Source organism: Cherax quadricarinatus, chromosome 59, assembly GCF_038502225.1.
Source record: "Cherax quadricarinatus isolate ZL_2023a chromosome 59, ASM3850222v1, whole genome shotgun sequence".
Classification (NCBI taxonomy): Eukaryota; Metazoa; Arthropoda; class Malacostraca; order Decapoda; family Parastacidae; genus Cherax; species Cherax quadricarinatus.
The window spans coordinates 8,479,405-8,504,206 of NC_091350.1; the positions used below are offsets into that span (position 1 = coordinate 8,479,405).

The window sequence follows — 24,802 nt, forward strand, 5'->3', positions numbered from 1 at the left end:
TTAACTTTATTATTTTTTTACCTGATTCTTATATGCTAATGGCTGTATTTTAGGCTGGGATACGTAAGAACCTCCAGCGTTGCTTGGCTAGAGTAATGTTTACTGCCAAGCTTAAGACTCCTCGCGATAACTTACCGGACTCGTTGCGATAACAGAGCGGCCGGTCATAACAACGGTAAGAGAATATATATACAACGAGAGGTGTATTTTTCTCAGTGTATATACGCTGAGTTTATTTTAATCCCTATTTTAAGGATCAAAGCATTCCTGACGTGATGAACAGATTACATGCAGCCTTAATTAAGCGTTGCCCAAGATGCTATGCAATCTATGGTCTTTCAGTTTGTTGTATGTCCTATGCACTAATACTGAAATTTAGATCAGCAGTTACATTTGTATTAACCTCCACAAACGTTATAGCAGACTGCTTTATTTAAACTTCCGACAAATTGCTTGCTAAAATTCCAGTAGTAGTTATATATAATGTTATAAGTTTAATTTAAGGCCGACCGAAATGTTTTGCATAGCGAGGGTATTCTATATAGAATGTCAATAATGTAAATTTTTCTGAATCATTTGTAAACCATACTTTACAGAAATAGTTTATCATTAATGACACTTGTAGATGATAGGCTTTCACAAGGCAGCCAGACAGCTGACGGGTAAACGTGATCTACTCCATTAGAAACTTGAGGGGCACGTAACCTCCCCCGTCTTCTCATAACATATTCATTTTTCCACTATAATCTACCTTGTCCATAATTACTATCGCATTTGCTTTGTCTGTTTCGTAAAGTAAAGTATAGGATCTCTCCTTGTGTTACAGAGGAAAGCTTACACCTCTGTAACATTATTGTCCTCAAAGATTTGTGAAGTTATACCATGAATTAAGGAAAGATCCCAGACTTCACCTTACGAAACAAAGCAAATGTGATAGTAATTATGGACAAGGTAGATTATAGTGGAAAAAGGAATATCTTAGAAGACGGGGGAATTTACGTGCCCCTTTAACCTTCTCTTGTGCACACACACACACCCACACACACACACCCACACACACACACACACACACACACACACACACACACACACACACACACACACACACACACACACACACACACACACACACACACACAACTCTTCCAAGAGGAATATCAATACCTGACATAATCATTCATTAAATTAACTGAATGTCTCCGGTGCTAGGATAAACTGAGAGGAATTTCCCAACCATACAGTGCAGTTAAGGATAGTGCAACATTTGAGGGCGTACTTGCTTTCACAGCTAACACCAGCGTTAGAGAATTTCAGGATAAGATACAAGACTCAGAAGCTGGAGCTCGACCTTCTCCCCCCCCCTCCCGCTAGCGCAAGTAGGTAAGTACACCGGTGTACCAATACAACACGCCACACACTGTACACACTTGTGTAAACTTTGAAGCAGAGAGAGAGAGAGAGAGAGAGAGAGAGAGAGAGAGAGAGAGAGAGAGAGAGAGAGAGAGAGAGAGAGAGAGAGAGAGAGAGAGAGAGAGAGAGAGAGAGAGAGAGAGAGACAGACAGACAGACAGACGGAGAGGCAAACAAAATGGTATTTTGTTTTGTCATATTACTATGAACGACTTGTATTCCCAGGAACGCAAACGACAAAGATACATCATAATTTACACCTAGAAAGTTTTGGAGGGATTGGTCCCACATCTGCACACTAAAATCACTCCCTACGAAAACAAGGGGCTTGGCAGACGGTGAAAAATATCTTTAATAAATGTAAAGAGAACAAGACTCCTTAAAACCCTTCGTACATAAAGGGAATTATTAACAGACTCGAGCTGTTTTCAAGAAGGAACTTGGTAAGTTTCCTAAGTCACCCTTAATCGGACGGGCTGTGGTCCCTAAACAGGACTGCTTGTAGTCTTGCACCAACAACCACACTGATCTGGCCGTCAACCAAGAAACCTGGTCTGGGATCAGGTCGCGGGGGCGTTGACCGCTGAAACACTCTTCAGGTAAATAACAGTCTTTCCGATGGCTGACACGAACACTGCATAAAAAATACACCAGATGATGTGATAATTAAGCCTCTCAACAACACTAAAAAAATAGAAGTATACTTTTGTGAGTTAAGTATATGTTTACCCAACACAGTGGACAAGAAACTCAGACGTTAAATCTGTAATTATTGTGACGTGTACACACACAATGGCTGATCAAGTGGACATGAAATTTAATAACCTCGCTTATTATATAAAGAAGCCTGTGCCATTATTATTATTATTATTATTATTATTATTATTATTATTATTATTATTTGAAAACGCTAAATCCTTATGAGTCACATAACTCGAACCACCAAAGTCAATGTGTACTCCGGATGAAATGCTGGCTGTGATACAGTCAAGGCTAAAATGCTTCATAGCTTTAAGAACAGATACGATACACACACACACACACACACACACACACACACACACACCACTGGACAAGCAGAGACGTTTATCTTCACAGCTGACACATTCTCACAAATTTTTGTCCACTGGTGACGCAGCAAATCCCTCCCCTCCCCCACTTCCAACGTCACGCCCCCCCCCTCCCACAACGACAACCAATACCCACCTACCCACTAGTGAGAGCAGATTCACAATCACAATATCCAGGGTTCGATTCCCTGGTAAGGAAAAACATACGAGCTACTTTCCTTACACCTACTGCCCCTACCCAGCTTACTTTAATAACAGATACCTGTATGCTTAAAAATTCGCAAATTATTTACAAACATTATCTCTCAGTCCACAGAACTCGAATCTGTACACTCTGCATCAAATTATGCAGTACTTAAGCTATTCAGCCAAACCCCATCTGGCTGAGGGGCTAAAGTACTTAATATTTTGATGCAGAGTGTGCAAGTTCGAATGCTACTGTGGACTGAGAGGTGCCTACGTATATGTTAGCAGATTGTTACGAGTCATCCAGAGAAAGAGAAGAAAATCCAGTCCTGCAGGAATGTCGTATACTGTGTAAGAAAATACTGCAGTCTAAGAAACTCCAGTAATACTGCTGTACATCAGTATCATTACGTGGAGTCGCTTCTGGAGGTCACCGTCCCCGCGGCCCGGTCCCAGACCACGCCTTCTGGCGGGTGACCTGATCCCTCAAGCTGTTAGTGCCTGCCGCCCGCAGTACAACGTCTGCACCACAACCCAAATGATCAGGAACTATTTTGAGAAAGCTTTCGAGTTTCCTCTTGAAGACAGTTAGGGATTTGTTGGCGATCCTTGGTGAGACCTGGTCACGGACCGGGCCGCGGGGGCATTGATCCCCTAAACCATCTCCATGTATAGTCCAGGTATGTATGAAGGGAGAGGATTGAAGAGTCGTGGTCCCTTAACATTTACTGAATTACTCATCGCTTCCCTGCTTTTTATTTGAGATATCGTGCACCATCTGCTAAGCCTCTTGTGTTCATCAATAGTAATTTCAATGTGAAGGTTTGGTACTAATCCCTCCAGTATCTTCCAGGTGTAAATTATGAAATACCTTTCGGTAAGGAGACAGTTCTAGGGACTTCACAATACGGGGGTCTTAGTGTGACTGACTAATCCACCCGAGATTTGAAAACCACTGGCCTACACCGGCACCTTGATGTTACTGTGGGGAGACAATGTGTATGTTATGCTACTTATACCTATATTCATAGTCTAACTTAACAATCTAAATTACAATCTTAGACTAGGTGCTAAACTTACTAGCAGCCTACACTAACTTGAAATTAAGGCAGCATAGCTGCCACTCATTCAGGTCGCTTGTGGCTGAGAGGCAACGGTTACATTCCCTCCACTTGTAATAGCTGTGATTCTTGGCTTCTAGCTCTTTATAACAGAAAAAAAAAACATTAGTTTTGTGTTTTCATAGGGCTTGAGTCCTGGAGGTAGGAGAACAGTGGCTGCACTCTGAGGGGGTGGCACTGCTGAAGTTCAGATTATCTAAGCTGTGATGTCAACAAGCTTCTGGCAAGACACAATGAATGTGTTTCTTTTTTCGCGTCAACCTACTTTGGTGGGAGACGGCAGGTGTTAAGTGATTTAAATATACATACATAAATACACATATAATATATATATATATATATATATATATATATATATATATATATATATATATATATATATATATATATATATATATATATATATATATATATGTCGTGCCGAATATGTAAAACTGGTCAATTAGCAAGAACTCATTTAAAATTAAGTCAGTTCTGGTCTCCGTATTACAAAATGGACATAAATTCGTTAGAAAACATTCAGCGTAGGATGACTAAATTAATACATAGCATTAGAAATCTTCCTTATGAAGAAAGATTGAAGACTCTTAAGTTACATTCACTTGTTAGACGAAGAATGAGGGGACACCTGATCGAAGTGTATAAGTGGAAGATAGGTATTAAAAAAGGGGATATTAATAAGGTCTAGAGGATGTCTCTCCAAGAGAGAACCCGCAGTAATGGATTTAAATTAGATAAGTTTAGATTTAGAAAGGACATGGGAAAGTATTGGTTTGGAAATAGGGTAGTTGATGAGTGGAACAGTCTACCTAGTTGGGTTATTGAGGCTGGGACTTTGGGTAGTTTCAAATCTAGGTTGGATAAGTACATGAGTGGGAGGGGTTGGATTTGAGTGGGACTTGCACATCAGAGCTTATTTCTTGGGTGGCATTGAAAATTGGGTTGGGCAAATGTTTTGTTAGTGGGATGAATTGTAAAGGACCTGCCTAGTATGGGCCAGCAGGCCTCCTGCAGCGTTCCTCCTTTCTTATGTTCTTATATATTTTTTTCATTAATGTTAATGTAAAAAATTTTAATTTTGCACCAAAAGAATCTTAGAAAACTTACCTAACCTTATTATAACAAGAACAATTTATTTTATCCTAACCCAACTAAATATATTTTAGTTTTGTTTACAGTAATTTAATACTAAACAAACACAGTGAAATATATTTTTTTTTCGTTAGGTTCAGAATGATTTTGGCGAAATCATTGCATACACAAATTTTCACTTGTCCTATATGGCAAGATGAGCGTTGCTATTTAAGCCAAGATCGCAAGTTCTGCCTATTCGGCACGATATATATATATATATATATATATATATATATATATATATATATATATATATATATATATATATATATATATAGATTATATATATATATATATATTTTTTTTTTTATTATCACACTGGCCGATTCCCACCAAGGCAGGGTGGCCCAAAAAAGAAAAACTTTCACCATCATTCACTCCATCACTGTCTTGCCAGAAGGGTGCTTTACACTACAGTTTTTAAACTGCAACATTAACACCCCTCCTTCAGAGTGCAGGCACTGTACTTCCCATCTCCAGGACTCAAGTCCGGCCTGCCGGTTTCCCTGAACCCCTTCATAAATGTTACTTTGCTCACACTCCAACAGCACGTCAAGTATTAAAAACCATTTGTCTCCATTCACTCCTATCAAACACGCTCACGCATGCCTGCTGGAAGTCCAAGCCCCTCGCACACAAAACCTCCTTTACCCCATCTCTCCAACCTTTCCTAGGCCGACCCCTACCCCGCCTTCCTTCCACTACAGACTGATACACTCTTGAAGTCATTCTGTTTCGCTCCATTCTCTCTACATGTCCGAACCACCTCAACAACCCTTCCTCAGCCCTCTGGACAACAGTTTTGGTAATCCCGCACCTCCTCCTAACTTCCAAACTACGAATTCTCTGCATTATATTCACACCACATATTGCCCTCAGACATGACATCTCCATTGCCTCCAGCCTTCTCCTCGCTGCAACATTCATCACCCATGCTTCACACCCATATAAGAGCGTTGGTAAAACTATACTCTCATACATTCCCCTCTTTGCCTCCAAGGACAAAGTTCTTTGTCTCCACAGACTCCTAAGTGCACCACTCACTCTTTTCTCCTCATCAATTCTATGATTCACCTCATCTTTCATAGACCCATCCGCTGACACGTCCACTCCCAAATATCTGAATACATTCACCTCCTCCATACTCTCTCCCTCCAATCTGATATTCAATCTTTCATCACCTAATCTTTTTGTTATCCTCATAACCTTACTCTTTCCTGTATTCACCTTTAATTTTCTTCTTTTGCACACCCTACCAAATTCATCCACCAATCTCTGCAACTTCTCTTCAGAATCTCCCAAGAGCACAGTGTCATCAGCAAAGAGCAGTTGTGACAACTCCCACTTTGTGTGTGATTCTTTATCTTTTAACTCCACGCCTCTTGCCAAGACCCTCGCATTTACTTCTCTTACAACCCCATCTATAAATATATTAAACAACCACGGTGACATCACACATCCTTGTCTAAGGCCTACTTTTACTGGGAAAAAATTTCCCTCTTTCCTACATACTCTAACTTGAGCCTCACTATCCTCGTAAAAACTCTTCACTGCTTTCAGTAACCTACCTCCTACACCATACACTTGCAACATCTGCCACATTGCCCCCCTATCCACCCTGTCATACGCCTTTTCCAAATCCATAAATGCCACAAAGACCTCTTTAGCCTTATCTAAATACTGTTCACTTATATGTTTCACTGTAAACACCTGGTCCACACACCCCCTACCTTTTCTAAAGCCTCCTTGTTCATCTGCTATCCTATTCTCTGTCTTACTCTTAGTTCTTTCAATAATAACTCTACCATACACTTTACCAGGTATACTCAGCAGACTTATCCCCCTATAATTTTTGCACTCTCTTTTATCCCCTTTGCCTTTATACAAAGGAACTATGCATGCTCTCTGCCAATCCCTAGGTACCTTACCCTCTTCCATACATTTATTAAATAATTGCACCAACCACTCCAAAACTATATCCCCACCTGCTTTTAACATTTCTATCTTTATCCCATCAATCCCGGCTGCCTTACCTCCTTTCATTTTACCTACTGCCTCACGAACTTCCCCCACACTCACAACTGGCTCTTCCTCACTCCTACAAGATGTTATTCCTCCTTGTCCTATACACGAAATCACAGCTTCCCTATCTTCATCAACATTTAATAATTCCTCAAAATATTCCCTCCATCTTCCCAATACCTCTAACTCTCCATTTAATAACTCTCCTCTCCTATTTTTAACTGACAAATCCATTTGTTCTCTAGGCTTTCTTAACTTGTTAATCTCACTCCAAAACTTTTTCTTATTTTCAACAAAATTTGTTGATAACATCTCACCCACTCTCTCATTTGCTCTCTTTTTACATTGCTTCACCACTCTCTTAACCTCTCTCTTTTTCTCCATATACTCTTCCCTCCTTGCATCACTTCTACTTTGTAAAAACTTCTCATATGCTAACTTTTTCTCCCTTACTACTCTCTTTACATCATCATTCCACCAATCGCTCCTCTTCCCTCCAGCAACCAATTTCCTGTAACCACAAACTTCTGCTGAACACTCTAACACTACATTTTTAAACCTACCCCATACCTCTTCGACCCCATTGCCTATGCTCTCATTAGCCCATCTATCCTCCAATAGCTGTTTATATCTTACCCTAACTGCCTCCTCTTTTAGTTTATAAACCTTCACCTCTCTCTTCCCTGATATTTCTATTCTCCTTGTATCCCATCTACCTTTTACTCTCAGTGTAGCTACAACTAGAAAGTGATCTGATATATCTGTGGCCCCTCTATAAACATGTACATCCTGAAGTCTACTCAACAGTCTTTTATCTACCAATACATAATCCAACAAACTACTGTCATTTCGCCCTACATCATATATATATATATATATATATATATATATATATATATATATAAATGCTGAGACTCGAACTCTCGACCTTTAATTAATACGCCACCCTGGTAGCCTGTTAAAATTCGAGACGCCCCAATCTACTGAACCTTCAATGTCGCAAGGGGCTTGTAACCCTTTCTCCTGTATAAATTACTAAATGTAAAAAGAAGAGAAACCTTCATTTCTTCTTAATCAGGTCACCCTGCCTCGATGGTAGAAGCCCGGTGTTTATATATATACGTGTATATATATATATATATATAATTGACAAGGGGAAAAAGGCGAGTGATGCACTGAGGAGTCTGTGGAGACAAAGAACTTCATCCATGAAAGCAGAGAGGGAAATGTATGAGAGTATAGTTATACCAACGCTGTTATATGGGTGCGAAGCATTGGTGGTAAATATTGCAACAAGGAGAAGGCTGGAGGAAGTGGAGATATTATGTCTGAGGGCAATATGTGGTGTGAATATACTGCAGAGAATCCGTAGTCAGGAGATTAGAAGGAGGTGGAGGATTACCAAAACTATTATCCTGAGGGTTGAGGAGGGATTATTAAGATGATTTGGACATGTAGAGAGGATGGAACGAAATAGAATAACTTCGAGAGTGTATAAATCTGTAGTGGAGGGATGGCGGGGCAGGTGTCGGTGTAGGAAAGGTTGGAGGGAGGGGGGCAAAGGTTTTGTGTGCGAGGGACTTGGACTTGTAGCAAGCGTGCGTGAGCATGTTAGGAGCAAATGGAGACAAATGATGGCGCTGTTGGAGTGCTGTTGGAGTGTAAGCAAGGTAACATTTATGAAGGGATTCAGGGAAACCGGCAGACCGGACTTGATTCTTGGAGGTGGGAAAGTACAGTGTCTGCACTCTGAAGGAGGGGTGTTAATGTTGCAGTTTTATAACTGTAGTGTAAGAGCGCCTCTGGCAAGACAGTGATGGAGTGAATTATGATGGAAATTTTTCTTTTTCGGGTCACCCTGCCTTGGTGGTAAACGGTCGATGCGTTAATAAAATAATAAAAAATATATATATGTAGTGCCGAATAGGTAAAACTTGCTATTTTGGCTTAAATAGCAAAGGTATTCTTGCCGAATAAGGCAAGCGAAAATTTGTGTATGCAGTAATTTCGCAAAAATAATTCTGAACCTAACAAAAAAAATATAGTATTTCCTTTTTTATTTATTTATTTATTTTTATTTATTTATTTATTTATTTAGTAATTTAAGCATACATACAGAGGTACAAAAAATACAGGTAAGAGCAGCATGCCAAAGCCACTTATACTATGCATAGCATTACGGGCTGGCTTAAAATTAACTTAAGATTAACTAAGCAATGATGAAATCAGTGATAAAACATTATTGAAAACAGATAACTATAAAGCACAAATGAGTATTACAAAGACAGGTCATATGGTTGCATGCATTGTTGTTCATTCAGTAGAATGGAGTATTCTGTTAGGTAGTGTATTTAAAAAAAATAACAAAGTTAGGTTTAACATTTGTGTGATATAATTGTGAGTAACATTTAGGATATACAATTTATATGGTTCAGTTATTCAGTATTTATTTGGTTTTGAGTGAGTAAGTGATCTTTGTTTATTATTAAATTATTGTAAACTTATTTACAATATATTTAGTTGGATTAGGCTAAATTAAATTGTGCTTGTTATAATAAGGTCAGGTAAGTTTTCTAAGGTTCTTTCGGTACAAAATTATTATTTTTTTACATTAACATAACTGAAAAAAATACATATTTAAACGAATAAGAGAAAATTTTAGAAAAAACTTAATTTTAAACGAGTTCTTGCTAATTGACCAGTTTTACATATTCGATAGACACACACACACACACACACACACACACACACACACACACACACACACACACACACACACACACACACACACACACACACACACACACACACACACACATACACATACACATACACACACAGCATACGGGCGCCTGGCAAACCTGAAAATAGCGTTCCGATACCTTAATAAGGAATCGTTCAAGACACTGTACACTGTGCATGTTAGGCCCATACTGGAGTATACAGCACCAGTCTGGAACCCACACCTGGTCAAGCACGTCAAGAAGTTAGAGAAAGTACAAAGGTTTCCAACAAGGCTAGTCCCAGAGCTCAGGGGAATGTCGTACAAGGAAAGGTTGAGGGAAATCGGACTGACGACACTGGAGGACAGAAGGGTCAGGGGAGACATGATAACGACATACAAGATACTGCGTGGAATAGATAAGGTGGACAGAGATAGGATGTTCCAGGGAGGGGACTCTGGGGGGACAGACCAGATGGGGACACCAGCAAGGAATACACCAACAAGTGTTGGACGACATACATACAGATGAGGAGGAGGTGAGGAAACTGCTAAGGGACATCGATACCTCAAAGGCAATGGGACCGGACATTTCCCCGTGGGTCCTTAGAGAGGGAGCAGATATGTTGTGCGTGCCACTAACCACAATCTTCAACACGTCCCTGGAAACCGGGCAACTACCTGAGGTATGGAAGACGGCAAATGTAGTTCCCATTTTTAAAAAAGGAGACAGAAAAGAGGCACTAAACTATAGACCTGTGTCATTGACGTGTATAGTATGCAAAATTATGGAGAAGATTATCAGGAGGAGAGTGGTGGAGCACCTGTAACGGAACAAGAGTATAAATGCCAACCAGCACGGATTCACGGAAGGCAAATCCTGTGTCACAAACCTTCTGGAGTTTTATGATAAAATAACAGAAGTAAGACACGAGAGAGAGGGGTGGGTTGATTGCATCTTCTTGGACTGCAAGAAGGCCTTTGACACAGTTCCTCACAAGAGATTAGTGCAGAAGCTAGAGCATCAGGCGCATATAACAGGAAGGGCACTGCAATGGATCAGAGAATACCTGACAGGGAGGCAACAACGAGTCATGGTACGTAATGATGTATCACAGTGGGCACCTGTGACGAGCGGGGTCCCACAGGGGTCGGTCCTAGGACCAGTGCTATTTTTGGTATATGTGAACGACATGATGGAAGGGTTAGACTCAGAAGTGTCCCTGTTTGCAGATGATGTGAAGTTAATGAGGAGAATTAAATCTGATGAGGACCAGGCAGGACTTCAAAGAGACCTGGACAGACTGGACACCTGGTCCAGCAAATGGCTTCTCGAATTTAATCCTGCCAAATGCAAAGTCATGAAGAAAGGGGAAGGGCACAGAAGACCACAGACAGAGTATAGGCTAGGTGGCCAAAGACTGCAAACCTCACTCAAGGAGAAAGATCTTGGGGTGAGTATAACACCGAGCATGTCTCCAGAAGCACACATCAATCAGAAAACTGCTGCAGCATATGGACGCCTGGCAAACCTGAGAACAGCATTCCGATACCTTAGTAAGGAATCGTTCAAGACACTGTACACCGTGTATGTCAGGCCCATACTGGAGTATGCAGCACCTGTTTGGAACCCGCACTTGATAAAGCACGTCAAGAAACTAGAGAAAGTACAAAGGTTTGCCAAAAGGTTAGTTCCAGAGCTAAGGGGAATGTCCTATGAAGAAAGATTAAGGGAAATCGGCCTGACGACACTGGAGGACAGGAGGGTCAGGGGAGACATGATAACGACATATAAAATACTGCGTGGAATAGACAAGGTGGACAAAGACAGGATGTTCCAGGGAGGGGACACAGAAACGAGAGGCCACAATTGGAAGTTGAAGACACAAATGAGTCAGAGAGATATTAGAAAGTATTTCTTCAGTCATAGAGTTGTAAGGCAGTGGAATAGCCTAGAAAATGACGTAGTGGAGGCAGGAACCATACACAGTTTTAAGAAGAGGTTTGATAAAGCTCATGGAGCGGGGAGAGAGAGGGCCCAGTAGCAACCGGTGAAGAGGCGGGGCCAGGAGCTAAGACTCGACCTCTGCAACCACAAATAGGTGAGTACAAATAGGTGAGTGTACACACACACACACACACACACATATACTACAGGCCTAGTGTCTAATCGACATGTGCCTAGGACAAAATGGTAACTAACACTCACATACACTCACACACACACACATACATACACTCACACACACACACACACATACATACATACACTCACACTCACACACACACACACACACACACACACACACACACACACACACACACACACACAGAATGTTCCAGAGAGGGGACAGAGAAACAAGGGGTTACAATTGGAAGTTGTAGAGTCCTATGAGTCAAAGGGATGTTAGGAAGTATTTCTTCAGTCACAGAGTTGTCAGGAAGTGGAATAGTCTGGCAAGTGATGTAGTGGAGGCAGGAACCATACATAGCTTTAAGACGAGGTATGATAAACCTAATGGAGCAGGGAGAGAGGATCTAGTAGCGATCAGTGCAGAAGCAGGGCCAGGAGCTGAGTCTCGACCCCTGCAACCACAATTCTCGCCGAACACAGGTGTATTTGTGGCAGTGAAGCAGCAGACCGATTCGGGTACCATGGTCTTGTGTGCCGTAAATCAGAGGGAAAGATTGCAAGACATGAGGAGGTTAATAACATTATCAAGAGGAGCCTCACAACAGCTGGATGCCCAGCAGTAAGGGAGCCACCCCAACTATGCAGATCTGATGGCAGCCAGAAGCGTCCAGATGGTATCACCCTTCAAGCCTGGACAGATGGGAAGCAGGTGGTGTGGGACTATACATGTGCATCTACCTTGGCTGATACCTATCTCCAATACACCAGGGAGGAAGGAGGGGCAGCTGCCAGCTTCAGGGAGTCCCAAAAGTCTAGAAAATATGGAGAACTTGCCCATCATTATATGTTTGTTCCCATAGGCTCAGAGACCCTTGGCTCATGGGGAAAGAGTGCATCTAATTTCCTTAAGGAGCTGGGAAAAAGACTCATCAGGGTAACTAGGGATCCCAGGGCAGCTAGTTTTCTGTTCCAGCGGCTCAGTGCGGCTGTTCAAAGGGGTAATGCCTGCTGCATTTTGGGCACACGCCCCAGCTCTGAGGAGCTGGATGAGATTTTCGCCTTATAATCGGTGATACACACGTAACAACATGTACCGTATATGCCACCTTTATATTAACAATGTATCTCTTAAATCTTCTGTGCCATATTATGTAATAAAATATTCCTATTGGTAAAAAAAAATAGTTATATATATATATATATATATATATATATATATATATATATATATATATACATATATATATATATATATATATAAATATATATACAGTGGACCCCCGCATAACGATCACCTCCCAATGCGACCAATTATGTAAGTGTATTTATGTAAGTGCGTTTGTACGTGTATGTTTGGGGGTCTGAAATGGACTAATCTACTTCACAATATTCCTTATGGGAACAAATTCGGTCAGTACTGGCACCTGAACATACTTCTGGAATGAAAAAATATCGTTAACCGGGGGTCCACTGTATATATATATATATGCAAAACAACCACTGTGAAAGAGTAGTGAAATTCCAAGCGCTTTCGTGACTACTCACATTGTCAAGGAACTATGAAAGTAATACATCAAAGGAAGGCAATTAAAGGGCTAAGAGTACACCTCACAGTCAACCCCCACAACAAAGAAACACCTGAAGCGCGACAATACCGGACTCATAAGAAAAGAGGAACACTGCAGTAGGTCCGCTGGTCCAACTAGACAGGTCCTCACGACATCCCACCAACAAAATATTCTACCCAAGAAATAAGGTTTATTATTTGTCATAGTTCCTTGACAATGTGAGTAGTCACGAAAGCGCTTGGAATTTCACTTCTCTTTCACAGTGGTTGTTTTGCATATTTTAAAATCACCTGTTTACTGTGATCTTATGGCATATATATATATATATATATATATATATATATATATATATATATATATATATATATATATATATATATATGTCGTGCCGAATATGTAAAACTGGTCAATTAGCAAGAACTCATTTAAAATTAAGTCCTTTCTAAAATTTTCTCTTATAAGTTTAAAGATATATTTTTTCATTAGTGTTGATGTAAAAATTTATAATTTTGCACCAAAAGAATATTAGAAAACTTACCTAACCTTATTATAACAAGAACAATTTATTTTAGCCTAACCCAACTAAATATATTTTAGATTTGCTTACAATAATTTAATACTAAACAAACACAGTGAAATATATTTTTTTCGTTAGGTTCAGAATGATTTTGGCGAAATTATTGCATACACAAATTTTCACTTGTCCTATATGGCAAGATGAACGTTGCTATTTAAGCCAAGATCGGAAGTTCTGCCCATTCGGCACGACATATATATATATATATATATATATATATATATATATATATATATATAATATGATGGGGTCCACCTCTGGTGTAAATTGTGGGACCCATAGCCTCGGAGAAGTGGATAAAAAGGCTTCAAGGAAGAATATTTGGATTTCTTCCTGAAGCCATTTGAATATTCCACTTCCCCTACCACCCCATCTTTTGAACTATTTTTTTTTTTTTTTTTACCAATAGGAATATTTTATTACATAATATGGCACAGAAGATTTAAGAGATACATTGTTGATATAAAGGTGGCATATACGGTACATGTTGTTACGTGTGTATCACCGATTATAAGGCGAAAATCTCATCCAGCTCCTCAGAGCTGGGGCGTGTGCCCAAAATGCAGCATGCATTACCCCTTTGAACAGCCGCACTGAGCCGCTGGAACAGAAAACTAGCTGCCCTGGGATCCCTAGTTACCCTGATGAGTCTTTTTCCCAACTCCTTAAGGAAATTAGATGCACTCTTTCCCCATGAGCCAAGGGTCTCTGAGCCTATGGGAACAAACATATAATGATATATATATATATATATATATATATATATATATATATATATATATATAATACAAAGGGGATCTTAATGTAAATAAACAATGCTACCTTATTTGACTCTGATTCTCCTAATTTCAATTCTTATAATTTATCACTGTCTATAAGATTTTATTCGGCTTCATTTCAGCGGTTAAATTTTATAATTGTTTTATAAAGTAACTTGTGTGTAAATTAATCTATAATAACCCAATTAAATCCAATGTTACAGGAGCAACAAAACAGCAGTCTGTACCAGCATCTGTAACATCCTCATTACAGCTAATTTGTGTAGTAGAAAGTATTTCCCGGGAATGTGTGGCAATCCCTTAGGGTAGGGTTTCCAGGTAGTGCCAGGGGGTGACGTCATGGGTGGGTACGTGCCCAGGGTATCCTGTTATTGGGGGTGATGACTTGCCACTTATACCCTTGAGTTGAACTCGCTGGTGAAGTGTGTCCGTGCACTCTCCCTTTGTTACTCCAATGTCTTTCACGTACTCTAAACACTAAGTACAATAACAGGTACCTGTTGCCCCTGTTCACCTAGTAGTAACTAGGTACCTGGGTGTTAGCCCACTGTTGTGGGTGCACAATTAAATGTCGCTCATCTCTGTACAAACATTGTACCATGCTGAAATAAAATTTATTATTATTATTATTATTATTATTATTATTGGGAAGAGGATCAGAAGATCCCAAAGAAAATAAGCCTAATTCTTTGGGTTAACGAACCGAATAAAATGAAGACGTAGCAGCTTTTTTTCTTCTCTTCTTGATGCATATTAAGACTTATTTTAGAAGCAGTACTGGTAAGGGATGAGCTCTATCGTCTTCAAGACAACAACAACAGTCTTCAGCACCACAATAAACATCAGCTGGGCATTACATCACACCAGCTCTGTGTTACGTCGACTGAAGACGACATCATCACTGACCGTCTTGCCCATCACCAAGACAACATTGTAACGTTTTACAACACCAGCACACCGTTATACCCGCACACAGTACTAGTGTTGTATGTCTACATCAACACAGTACTAGTGTTGTATGTCTACATCAACACAGTACTAGTGTTGTATGTCTACATCAACACAATACTAGTGTTGTATGTCTACATCAACACAGTACTAGTGTTGTAAGTCTACATCAACACAGTACTAGTGTTGTATGTCTACATCAACACAGTACTAGTGTTGTATGTCTTCATCAACACAATACTAGTGTTTTATGTCTACATCAACACAGTACTAGTGTTGTATGTCTACATCAACACAGTACTAGTGTTGTATGTCTACAACACAATAATAGTGTTGTATGTCTACATCAATACAGTACTAGTGTTGTATGTCTACATCAACACAGTACTAGTGTTGTATGTCTACATCAACACAGTACTAGTGTTGTATGTCTACATCAACACAGTACTAGTGTTGTATGTCTACTTCAACACAGTACTAGTGTTGTAAGTCTACATCAACACACAGTACTAGTGTTGTAAGTCTACATCAACACAGTACTAGTGTTGTATGTCTACATCAACACAGTACTAGTGTTGTAAGTCTACATCAACACAGTACTAGTGTTGTATGTCTACATCAACACACAGTACTAGTGTTGTAAGTCTACATCAACACAGTACTAGTGTTGTATGTCTACATCAACACACAGTACTAGTGTTGTATGTCTACATCAACACAGTACTAGTGTTGTATGTCTACATCAACACACAGTACTAGTGTTGTAAGTCTACATCTACTGGTAAAAAGTGTACACACGTGTACTCGCCTAATTGTACTCAACTAATTGTGGTTGCAGGGGTCGATACTCAGCTCCTGGCCCCGCCTCTTCACTGATCGTTACTAGGTCCTCTCTCTGCTTCCAGAACTATATCATACCTCGTCTTAAAGCTGTGTATGGTTCCTGCCTCCACTACTTCACTTGTTAGGCTATTCCACTTCCTGACGACTCTATGGCTGAAGAAATACTTCCTAACGTCCCTCTGACTCGTCTGAGTCTTCAGCTTCCAATTGTGACCCCTTGTTTCTGTGTCCCCTCTCTGGAACAACCTGTCTCTGTCTACCTTATCTGTTCCACGCAGTATTTTGTATGTCGTTATCATGTCTCCCCTGACCCGCCTGTCCTCCAATGTCGTCAGTCCGATTTCCCTCAACCTTTCTTCGTAGGACATACCCCTGAGCTCCGGAACTAGCCTTGTTGCAAACCTTTGCACTTTCTCTAATTTCTTGACGTGTGTGTGAGTGTGTGTACTCATCTAGTTGTACACACCTAGTTGAGGTTGCAGGGGTCGAGTCCTAGCTCCTGGCCCCGCCTCTTCACTGGTCGCTACTAGATCACTCTCCCTGAACCGTGAGCTAAATTTATCATACCTCTACTTAAAGCTATGTATGGATCCTGCCTCAACTACATCGCTTCCCAAACTATTCCACTTCCTGACTATTCTGTGGCTGAAGAAATACTTTCTAACATCCCTGTGATTCATCTGTGTTTTCAACTTCCAACTGTGTCCCCTTGTTGCTGTGTCCCATCTCTGGAACATCCTGTCTTTGTCCACCTTGTCAATTCCTCTCAGTATTTTATATGTCGTTATCATGTCCCCCCTATCTCTCCTGTCCTTCAGTGTCGTCAGGTGTGTGTGTGTGTGTGTGTGTGTGTGTGTGTGTGTGTAGCAGCAATTACCTACTAGTTGTCAAAGGCACTTGCCGATAGAGATTTAGCCTGTTTCTTGTGTAGTAGTTTTGTGTGTGTGTGTTTGTTTAGGGCTTCTAACTTTATTGACAAGCTAAGAGATGTTACCTATATCAGCTCTCTCTCTCTCTCTCTCTCTCTCTCTCTCTCTCTCTCTCTCTCTCTCTCTCTCTCTCTCTCTCTCTCTCTCTCTCTCTCCATGAATCCCAGTTGACTAGAACACACAGGTGTCCGCTAAATTCCAGGTCACTCATGTTACAGCGGGTTTAGTGTGGCTTGTTGCCCGCACTCACTTGCCTCAACAGTTATAGTCACTTGTCATGCTGATATTTATAGAGGGCATGTAAGCCCGGGCGGTATGTACTCACCAAGGCATGTTAAGTTGTACTCACTAAGCTGTACTCGCTTAGATGAATACGTGGAGATAAATGGCATAAAATACTGACACGATGGAAAAATAGACACAAATGCAGTATAATGCGATCCTTTATTACGTTTCGCCCACACAGTGGGCTTTATCAAGTCAAAAAAACAAATCTGTGACTTGATGAATCCCACTGTGTGGGAGAAACGCAGTCAATAGCGAATGACATTATACAGCATTTGTGTTTACTTTTTTCCAGAGATGAATACATACTGGAGAGACTACTGGCTCCTTTGACATGTTTCTGACCTTGCATTCTCTACCGTACCTGATCTAGAAGCTGGTCTGGGATCCCTCATTTAGAAACTACAATATGGCAAAATGACAGGGAAATGAGTGGGTGAATTATAAGAACTTTCAAAATAAGGAGAGCAACGCTATGGTGGTACTTTTCAAATCATGTGTCTTCTCAGTGCTTGAAGAGTGTCCTAATCACACGGCGTTCTTCAAGGTGAGAAAGAGCAAGAGCGAGAGAGAGAGAGAGAACGAGATACAGCGGAGCTGGGGCTCCACACCAGTGCGGCATAACTGTAGCTAGCTAGCTCAGTAAATGCATCAACATGGAAAACTAGTTAGCACCTAACTAGGCTACAACATCAACATGGAAAGCTAGTTAGCACCTAACTAGGCTACAACATCAACATGGAAATCTAACTAGCACTTAACTAGGCTAAAACATCAACATGGAAATCTAACTAGCACTTAACTAGGCTACATCAACATGGAAATCTAACTAGCACTTAACTAGGCTACATCAACATGGAAATCTAACTAGCACTTAACTAGGCTAAAACATCAACACAGAAATCTAGCTAGCAACTAAGTTAATACACAATCAACAGATGGAACAAGAGGACACAATTTCAAAGAGGGAAAATAAAGCTGTTACGAAATAACACAATCAAGTATTTCTTAACAGTGGTAAAAATACGAGACTGGGATCCCAGAAGAGGCAGTAAACACTACAGACCACTGAAAATTAAAGTGGAAACCTGAACACTGAATAAGGACAGAATAACTCTGTCGTTTGTAATAATAATAATAATAATAATAATAATAATAATAATAATAATAATAATAATAAATAATAATAATAATAATAATAATAATAATAATAATAATAAATAATAATAATAATAAATAAAATAATCATAATAATAATAATAATAATAATAATAATAATAATAATAATAATAATAATAAATAAAATAATCATAATATTAATAATTAATGTAGCGTTGTCACTTAAACATTATTAATACTATTACTATTTTTTTAGTCATCATACGATTGTGGTAACACAAGTGTTACCAGACCCGGGAGGGAGGCGGAGGAGCCTCGACTACTGTGCTGGCGATAGTGGCAAGCCAAGGTCACCTACAGCAGAGCTACGTTAAATCTACACATTTCGCTGAGCGAAATGTTGTCTGATCTGCTCTGAGTGCGCGCGCGCGCGTTTGTGTGTGTGTACTATAATGGTTGCAGGGGTCGAGTCACAGGACACTTCACGGTTATGACCGGTTATTTACACCCCTTCAAAGGAACGGTGGGGGGGAATATTGTTGCCTTAATGTTAGTAAGGGGATCTTACTCCAAGGAACTGGACCGGCTGGTCTATGAGGGGTTACTGTCTGTCAACTTCAAGGCGTCATACAAGAATGTATGTTATCTGTAGACTACCAGTCTTGAGTACTTTAGTAACTAAATATGGGATTAAAGTAAATTCCGAGTATATACACAGATATACACCTCCCGATGTATATACAGATACACACTTTTCAGTGTATATTCAGAGACAAACAGCCCTCAATGTATATACACAGATATACAATTTTCAGTGTATATTTAGATATGCACCTCTCGATGTATATACACATATATACACTTTTCAGTGTATATTCAGACATACACCCCTCGATGTATGTACACAGATATACACTTTTCAGTGAATATTTAGATATACACCTCTCGATGTATATACACAAATATACACCTTTCAGTGTATATTCACAGATATATACCCCTCTCACAAATGCATCTTTCATTGAATATACACAGCTAGTAAATACTGCACATTACGGCTTTATTACAAGCAGTAACAAGAGAGAGAAGTAACAAAAACTGAAGGAAAAAAAATGCCGAACAAGCTGTCATCTGGACAACTTTTCGCTCTGTGATGAGCTTAATCACTTTTACGACGTAATAAAGGTCTAGGCAGAGCGAAACAGTCCAAACAGCTGGATTCTGCTACGTGTCTGTTACACTACTCTGGACAGAACTCAATATTCGTATGTGGCAAAAAACCTGGTGACTCTCGTCTCCAGACTAAACCAGAACTTCAAGCCTTCACACACACACACACACACACACACACACACACACACACACACACAAAGATTGGGGAAGGTCCAAGAAGACTGCAGACAAAGTACAGGCTAGGGGGCCAAAAGACTGCAAACCTCACTCAAGGAAAAGGACCTTGGGATGAGCATAATACCGAGCACATCTGAGACGCACATCAACCAAATAACTGCTGCGACATATGGGCGCCTAGCAAACCTAAGAATAGCAGCGTTTCGGCACCTCAGTAAGGAATCATTCAAGACTCTGAACACCGTGTATGTTAGGCCCATATTGGAGTATGCAGCACCAGTATGAAACTCACACCTGGAGAAAATGCAAAGGTTTGCAGTAAGACTAGTCCCGGAGCTAAGGGGGTAAGTTCTACGAGGAGAGGTTAAGGGAAATCAACCTGACGACACTGGAGGATAAGAAGGATAGGGGAGACATGATAATGACATATAAAATACTGAGAAGAATTAACAAGGTGATTAAGGACAGGATGTTTCCAAGATAGGACATAGTAACAAAGGGGTCACAACTAGAAATTGACGACTCAGATGAGTCACAGGATGTTAGGAAGTATTTCTTCAGTCAGAGAGTTGTCAGGAAGTGGAAAAATCTGGAGAGTGATGTAGAGACAAGAGCTATACATAGCTTAATGGAGCAGGGAGAGAGTGGACCTAGTAGCGACCAGCGAAGAAGCGGGACCAGGAGCTGTGAATCGACTCCTGAAACCACAAACAGATAAGAACACACGACTACTACTTCTACCAATACTACCACTACACACATTACTACTACCATTATATACACACTGTTACTACTACACACACACACACCTGTCACAAGTTAATAGCAGGTCTGCTTCCCTCCTTGAAAATTGATTTCAAACTTCTTAGGTCTCAGCTCAGCACACTAAATATCCACTCTCTCGATACTTAATCCTGTATATAAAGTGCTACAGGGCTTGAGGAGGGTTTCTTCTTGGACCGAAAATATTAGCGCTTTTTTTTCCATACAGGTGAATGTAGGTTATTCGTATAGTGTTCCGGTTCTGATATTTCTCCTGACTTGAAAGGGGCCGTCAACACTTAACAATATTCCGAAATGAGGGAGCACTAGCGATTTGAAAATTGTCACTAGTGGTATTATTTCCATTGTTTTGAAGGTTCTCAATATCCACCCCGTCATTCTCCTGTCTATCGTGACCTTTGGCTTATGTTCTTTGAGAGGCCAGCTGACAGTTATTCCCAAATCTTTCACGTGTTCCTTTCGTTCTATATGTGACACAGATTTAGCTCATAAACTCAAATTACCCGGATCAAATCTTGAAAGGGAAGGGGGCGCAAGTCTCTTAATTGGTTGAGTTTCAAACCTATCCATTACAGAAGAGTCATTAACGCAACACACAACCCGTTCACCACAAGTCAAGAGTACTTTAATACTTAAAACAAGAATTAAATTATAGTCGGTGTGTATACCTTTACCTGGAGCATACCTGGAGAGGGTTTCGGGGGGAGGACCTAATTTACCACACTGCTTGATGCTCTTGACTTATCCTGGGTTAATATCTATAATATGTTGTCCAGTTCACTTACAAGCAGTTGTTTATATTGTTGGGTAAAAGGACACAAGCGCAACTAATGTGACATTTTATTGTGGTAATGTTTTGCTCTCCAGGAGCTTTGTCGTAACGGCTTGGCAAAGCTCCCGCAGAACGAAACGTTGCCACAACAAAATGTTTAGTTGCACATGTGTTCGTTTACCTACCACGTTGTGGATAATTCTACCAATGTTAATACAACTTGACTATATTCTTCAGCTATACCTCGACGTCCTCTTCAAGGGAGGTTCCTGCATGCTGGTAAAGAGCTCTTAATCCAAGAACTCGGAGTTATCTTTGCCTCTGAACGAACCGCATTATATGACATTCCCAAGACTCCCTACAACCCATACGGGTTGAGCGGTCTGCCCTCCCCCCTTGAATAAAAAGAATAAAAAATATACCAACACAGACTCTCAGGCCACTGAGTTCGACTGGCACCCCAGAGGTCGCTCTTCAATGACACGCCATAAGTTATATATGCGTGTGATATATACGTTTGACATATGCGTGTGATATATACGTTTGATATATGCGTGTGATATATACGTTTGATATATACGTTTGATACATACGTGTGATATATAGGTGTGAGGGTACCCTTGGTCATCAAGTAGTAGCTGAAGGTACCCGTGTGTTGGACGACTGTTGTGGGTCGCAGCCTGGCAACGAGTGATTTGCAATTATGTTAGAAATCTCCAGTACTCAACTGTTGTGAAAATGGAGACATGGACCTGAGAGATACGGATACGAATGCGTTCACTAAGGACACCTTTACTGGAAACGTTTAGTTCTTTGGATCTTGATTACTTCAAATACATGTGTTCGACATGATCAAGATCAAAATGCCGTAACGTTTTCAGTACAGGTTTCCCAAGTTGTTATGTTAGTGTCCATCTCCTACAAGTTGTCGGTATTCATTTGCCTTTGATCGATACCATATAACTGAACACTTCTCAAGGCTGAGGAACTGATCACATCATTTTTACATCTCCACTGCTTCTGATGTCTACAATATTCGTCACCTCTGTATTCAACTGAAGAAGCCTGCAGAACAGGCGAAACGTCACGACAATCAAGATACTCAGCTGTTACACATGCATCTCACTCATCCACCTGTAGGTACTGTTTACCATTACTATTCTTGCTACACTGGACAAACATTCCACCTTAATGTCCGTGTTTCTGTCTCCCAGACTTCAAGATTCCGTGCACACGAAACTACACCAACTCTGACCCGTGAATCTGACCAAAGTTTATCAATTAGCAAGTTTTAAGAGAGTGCCGGAACATTTTTCTCTTCCCTTAACGCCAATTAAGTGTTTTTGAGCAGAAATTGGCCACTTTTCATTATAGTAGTGGATGTTGCGATGGTGGCTGACCGAGTAATCTTAATGTTTCTCTCAGGAATAGTGTTGTATCAATTACAGACTTCAAACACACTAGCAGACTGAAGACAATTAGTCATTTTTGTGGTGTATATTCCCAGATTATTATTATAAATATGTTTATTACTACTGATGCCATTAATATCAGTGGTGCAATACTTGTGTAATGTATATATGTCAATACCATTTATATGCAGCATCCCTCTGTACATCACTGTATCACGTGACCTTCCCTTTTTAACCGCGCATGCTAGGCCGCAAACCTCAGTTAGAATTCAGGTCAGGCGACGAGTGGATGTATCAGCCACTATCATTATTAATATTAGTCCTAGTCCTTTTTTTCTATTAGCTAACACCTGCCGGATCAACCAGGCTATGGTGGATATGTGGACCAGCCAAGAGCAACAGCCTAGTTGACCAGGCAAGCAGCAGACATGCCTGGCCCAGGGTCAAAGGAAAATGTGCCACCTGTGACCATTATTATTATTATTATTATCATGGAGGAGCACTAAACCCGTAGGGATTATACAGCACCTGTGGAGGGATGATGGAAGGCATTCAGTCTTAATTCGGGGAACTGGAGCACAGATCCAATTCCTCGATCAACTGCCCCCTCACCAGCGTCAAGGAACCTCCCTTGAGGGGCCACATGTGACCAGTTTTTTCTATTTTTGGAACTGTCTTCAAACAAAGATCAAGTGTTGCATGTGCTTAATTTTTCATCTTGTATACTAATATTGTAATGATGCCCGCCCATGCTAGGCAGGTTCATCTCACACTCACTCACACGTACTCATTCACATGTCCAACTTATTTTTACAATCACCCAAAGTTGTCACTTCAGTGACACCACCTGCAAGTTTCATGCACTCATCTACAACTCTACTGCCAAACCTGTGCTTTCCTATATTCTTTCTAAATCTAAATATGACAGCAACAGTCAAAGTGCACAAGTACAGGTACGTTAATACTGACAAATTGTGAGAATAAGAGACATGAACACTCGAGATATTTACTGAAGGAAACGTTTCTCCACAAGTAGCTTTACAAACCGTCTTTATACTAGGATTAAAAATCCCACACGTGGCGAAACTTCGCATGCAATAAATGTTCTGAGTGTACACATGGGTGTTGTTCCCACAGCAAGTGATGTATGTGCTGGCAGCGTGGGAGCTACCTCTGGCACACGTAAGAACACTGGAGAAAGTCAAGAGATTTGTAACCAGGTTTCAGTTCCTGAGACAAGACCCTGAGCTGACTAAATATTATATCACTGGAAAAAGAAGACTCGCAGGAAAAGTCACTCATGAGTCATGCTGGCTCTCTCACCTTCTCATCTTTCTAGTTTCTTTATGTTTTCTCTCTCTCTCTCTCCTACACACACACACACACGCACACATACACACACACACATACACACACATACACACACACACACACACACACACATTAAGAGCAGTTGGGTATCTTTATTATTGAGTAGGCTTCTTCAGTCAGATACAGAGGCAGCAGGTGTAGTGAAATGAAGATGTAATCAGTCCATCAACCTTGGAGAAATAGTATTTGAGGACTGACCATCTCCTATATTCTTTCTCCAAGGTTGATGGACTGATTACATCATCTTCATTCCACTACTACACCTGC

The 24,802-nt window shown here is 40.4% G+C and overlaps 1 protein-coding gene across 7 annotated transcripts in view; it reads right to left on the reverse strand.

Annotated features, from left to right (window-relative positions):
- The window catches only part of retm (real-time), a 287,480-nt gene that overhangs the window by 173,990 nt on the left and 88,688 nt on the right, over positions 1-24,802 (reverse strand). The gene's annotated exons all lie outside the window — the stretch shown is intronic.